The sequence below is a fragment of the Alligator sinensis genome, unplaced genomic scaffold (assembly GCF_000455745.1).
Source record: "Alligator sinensis unplaced genomic scaffold, ASM45574v1 scaffold107_1, whole genome shotgun sequence".
NCBI classification, from domain to species: Eukaryota; Metazoa; Chordata; order Crocodylia; family Alligatoridae; genus Alligator; species Alligator sinensis.
In genome coordinates, this window is record NW_005843041.1 from 384,503 (window position 1) to 389,699 (window position 5,197).

Sequence of the window (5,197 nt, forward strand, 5' to 3'; positions counted from 1 at the left end):
CACACACTAGTGCCCCAGACTGGCTGTGAGGCACGCCAGCATCTTGCATGAGGGCACACCTTGCCCCTCCAGCACACAAACGCATGCATCCTGCCCCCCACCAGCATGCACACGTGTGGCCTGACCCCCCCCCCGGTGTGCACACGCGTGCCCCGGTTGTGGCTGCAGCAGGTTGTCAGTGCCACACACAGGGCCATCTCGGGGTGCCCCTGGCAGGGGCTGTGGACAGGGGACAGGGCCCTGCCTCATCTCCCTTCGCATTGCCCCTCCAGCACACAAACGCATGCATCCTGCCCCCCACCAGCATGCACACGTGTGGCCTGACCCCCCCCCCGGTGTGCACACGCGTGCCCCGGTTGTGGCTGCAGCAGGTTGTCAGTGCCACACACAGGGCCATCTCGGGGTGCCCCTGGCAGGGGCTGTGGACAGGGGACAGGGCCCTGCCTCATCTCCCTTCGCATGTCAGGGCGTGGAAGCCATGTGCATCACGTGTGTGTTGTGTGCGGGGCCATGGAAGCACTTGTGTTGCATGCATCTTGTGTGTCAGGGCGTGGAAGCTGCGTGCGGCACATGTTTGTTGATTGTCGGGTGCAGCGACCGTATGTATGGCGGGTGGCACACATCAAGGTGTGTGTGTCAGGGTGTGGAAGTCGCATGCATTTCGTGTGTGTTGTGTTGGTGGGAAAACAGTGGCGGGCATGTGTCAGGGTGAAGGTGTGTCAGGGTGTGTCCCAGGATGAGTGTGTATGTGTGTGTCAGTGGGATCACGGGTGACAGGGCTGGAGGCGTGCGAATGCATGTCACTGGATGTGTCAGGGTGTGAACAGATGTCCATGTGTGTCACTGTGGGGGGGGTGTCAGCATGTGACATGGGGAGTGTGTGTCAGTGGTGAGTGTGTGTCATTGTGTGTGTGTGTGTGTGTGAATTGGTGTGTCCCTGCCTGCTAGCTTGTGAATATGTGTGTGAGAGCAACTACGTGAGCATTTCTATTGATGCATATGGATATTCCCTGTAAGCATGTGTGTGTATGTGTGTGCATCCAAGTGTTTGTTGCATGTCAGCATGTGTTGGCATGTGTGTCGGCCTGGCCACGTGTGTTAGCTTGTGCATGCGTGTAAGCACATGTGCCAGTAGGTCCTCGCGTGCAGGCAGCTGAATGTGTGTGTGTGTGTGTGTGTGTGTCAGAGTGGCACTGGGTCTGTTCAGGGCATGTGTGTGCATGTGTGGCAGTGCTGGGTTGTGCTGGTGTCAACACGTAAGCATGCATTCACGTATGACCATGCATGGGTGTGCGTAAGCATGTCACTGTGAGGCTGTCACTGCATGGGCCTATACTGGGGGAAAGGAAAGTGTGAATGCCAGAGCCTGCATGGATGTGCACGTGTGTGTGTCAGTACAGTGGCCTGTATCAGTGTGTGTCAGTGCAAGAGACTACATTGGGGGGTGCATATGTCAGTGCAAAAGCCTGCATGGGGTGGGAGGGGGGTATCAATGCAGGAGCCTGCACTGGGAGGTATTTGTGAGTGTGTGCACGTGTATTTCAGTGCAAGAATCTGCTTTGGCATGTGTGTCTGTGTGTGCGAGTGCAAGAGCCTGCAAGGGGGAGGTGTGTGGGGGTGTGTGTGTGCATGAATGTGTCAGTGCAAGAGCCTGCATTGGGTGACTGTGTGTGCATGTCAGTGCAAGGGTCTGCAAGGGGAGGAGGTGTGTGTCTGTGTCAGTGCAAGAGCCTGCGCTGGGCTGTGGGGATATGTTTGCATGCAGCTGTGTCAGTGCAAGAGCCTGCATTGGTGTGTGTGTGTGTGTGTGCATGTGCACATGCATGCGTTAGTGTAAGAGCCTACATGAGGAGGGTTGTGTGCTTGTGTCAGGGCAAGAACCTGCATTGGTGCGTGCGTGTGTCTACGTGCATGCATTTTTTGTGTGTCTGTGCAAGAGCCTGCCTACCTGTGCACATGTGTGTCCAGCCAGAGTGTGCGAGTGTGGTTCCCAGCAAGACCTCCCCCCCATAGTGTAATGCTTGTGCAAGCCACGAGGACCTCACCATCCCCTCTGTGCGTGCGTGCGTGCGTGCGTGTGTGCAGCCACCTCTGGGGGGGCATATGCTCTTCCGCCCCCACCCCCCAGGCCCCATGGTGGGGGCAAGGCTTAGCATGGGAAAACATCCCATAATAATCCCAGCCCTGCCTTAATGGAGCTAATGGGCTGCAGTGTTCCCGCCCCCCTTGAGGGAATCCGTGCCAGGCCCTTTTGCACGCGCGTGTGTAGCTATGTGAGGGGCTCGTGCACTGGAGGGGGCACCAGGGCACAGGAGTGCCCCCCCCCGTGGGGTCATTGCTCTGGGTCTGGGCCTGGGAGGGGAAACTGAGGCAGGCCCAAGGAGAGGGAACCCAGGAGTCGTGGGGGCTCTGGTGGCAGCTCCCCCGCCCCCCCATGTCTGTATCCAGGGCAGGGGAGAGCCTGCATTTGCATTCTCATTTGCATGCGTTTGCATTTTCCCCGGGAATCGCTGACGGCTGGAAATAAGCAGAGGCCACAGAGCTGGGGTCACCCCCCTCCTGCCCCCCGGAGCCCGGATGCCTGGGTTCTCCCCCGGCTCTGGGGGCAGTGGGGCTGGGGGGGGTGCTGGGACCCCGGCTCTGGGAGGGGTGTGTGGCGTGTGGTGCAGTGGGTTAGGGCAGGGGAGCTCTTCCCAGTGCTCCCAGTAATAGGCCCCTACTGGGAGCCTGGTGGGTGGGGGGAAGTGTTTGGCTGCCCAGCCCCAGCTCCCTGCGCTGCGCTTGGCAGGGGACCAAGAAGCCCATTAGGCCGCGCTCCCCTGGGACCTGAATCTGCTTGCCCCTGCGTTCCAGGAAATACGGCTGCAGCCACCTGACCTGGCCCAGAGGGGCTGTGTATTAGAGGGATTATGGTAACGCCCTTGGGGGTCGCCCATCACCCCCAATCTCTCGAGGATCTCCTGGGGGCGCCTTGACTGTGTGCACGTGTGCGTGTGTGTATGCATGTGTGTGTACGTGTGTATTCACCTCTGTGTGTGTACATGTGTGTTCACTTGTGCATGTGCACACGGCTGCATGCCTGGGCCTGTGCGCGTGTGCAAGGGCAAGGGCTGTGCCTCTCTTATGGCCTCTCATGTGTGTGTCCGTGTGCCCGCGTGTGCAGATCTCTGCCTTGACCTGTGGGGCTGCAGGACTGCGTGTGCGTGCACCCACATGTGCCAGGGGTGCACCCACATGCTGGATGCCGGTGCCCGCTCGTCCCCACGCAGGCTGCATGCAGGTGCACACACTGGCGGGTGTGGCCTGCATGGCGTGCCTCCCTCCACGCGTGTGCAAGGCGTGTTCTCCCCCCACCCCCCCCGCCCAGATGCAGCTGTCAATAAATCGATGCCCACGGTGCCCCCCCGCGCTGCCTCTGCTAACCTAATTGGCAGGCGCTGCCGGCCGCGGCAGACGGGCTCCCAGCTGCATGGCAGGGGCCAGGGCTGCAGGGCAGGTGGCTTTGGGGGCACTGCTGTGGGGGAGCCGGACGCCTGGGTTGTATCCTCCGCTCAGGGGCGGCAGGGGCCTGGGGGGGGCAGGGCCCTTGGGGACCCCCCAGGCCTGTCCCACCCCCCCTCTTCTGCCCCAGGCCCCCCAGGCCCTTTCGGGCTGCTGGGCCCTGCGGTCTGCCCAGTGCCCCCTGATCCCAGCCGGGGGGGGGAGGGGGCATTGGTCCAGTGCCCAGTGGCCCCCAATCCCAGTCTGGGGGGGGGGTCTGCCCAGTGCCCCTCACTCCCAGTCTGGGGCATCACCTTCCCTGCATACTGGGGCAAGAGGGGTTCCACTCCGCACCCCCAGTCATGGTGCCCCCCCTCTGTGGGGCAGCTAAGGGCATCCCCCCAGCTGCCCTCTCCCCGCCCCCCCTCCCAGGGGGCCTGTCAGCTCTAATTAACCTCTCGGGGGTTAATTAGTTGGAAAAGGTGAGGGGGGGTTGAGAGGGGTTGGGGGTAGGGTTATGTGTGTGTGTACATGTGCCATCCACACATGGTGGGCTGAACTGGCTCATACTGGGCTGTACTGGTTGATGCTGGACCAGGCCAGGCTGGGAGGTGCTGCCTTCTATTGACTGGGGCTCTGCTGGTTTGAGCTGGGCTGGACTGGGTTGTACTGGCCTGGGCTCTACGAGACTGGGTCGGACTGGGCTGAACTGGGCCCAGATGCACTGCTCTGGTCTCCAGTTGGGTTATACTGGACTTTATAGATCTGTGCTGGGATGTACTGGACATAACTGGGCTGGACTGAGCCACCTGGGGTTATCCTGAACTGGGCTGGGTTAGGCCAAACTAGGCTGGACTGGGTGAGGGGTATCCTGGACTGGGCTGTCAGGGGTTATCCTTGACTGGGCCAAACTGGGCTGTACTGGCTCAAATTGTGCTGGGCTGGGCGGAGGGGTTGCAGAGCTGACCCTCGCCAGCCTCGGGGCTGTGCCCCCTGCGCCTGGTGCTGTACCATCCCCCCCCCAACCCCCCACGGCTGGCTGAAGAGCGGCAGAGCCCCTGGCCCAGGGCTGCCCTGGGGGGTTGGGGGGCACCTGGGGGTGGATGAGCAGTGCCCCCCCACCAGAATAAGAGTCCCAGCAATGCCCTTGGCACCTCCCGCCCCATAATAAAAGTCCCAGCCACGTCATGTACGATTCCAGATCCCCCCACCATAATAAAAGTCCCAGCCATGGTGTGCATAGGATTCCCGAAGCCCCCCACCATGATAAAAGACCCAGTCACGGCATGGATAGGCCCCCAAAAGTGCCAGGACACTTGTGGGGGTGCGAGTCCCCAGGCTCTGGGCTTGCTCCCAGGGCAGGGGGTGACGGTGGTGGGTTGGAGCAGGGCAGGCTGGGAGCAGAGCGGGGTCATGCGGGGGCAGAAGGAAGTCGGGACTCCTGGGCGCCCCCCCCCCAACGCTGGGAAGCGAGGGGCCGACTGCACGTGGGGAGCCGGGAGTCAGGCCTAGAGCCAGAGACCCGGAGCAACCCCGCCCTCGGCACGGGGTGTCTGCGCCCCACCCGGATGGGTGCAACCCCACCCTGGGCCGGGGGCACCAAGGCAAAGACAAGGGGTGGGGACAGAGGCCAGCGCCCCCCCAGCTTCACCCCCGCTGCTGCCTTTACCCCCACCCCGCTCCGAGCCTCCGTTTCCCCCACAGACCCGGCTTCCCC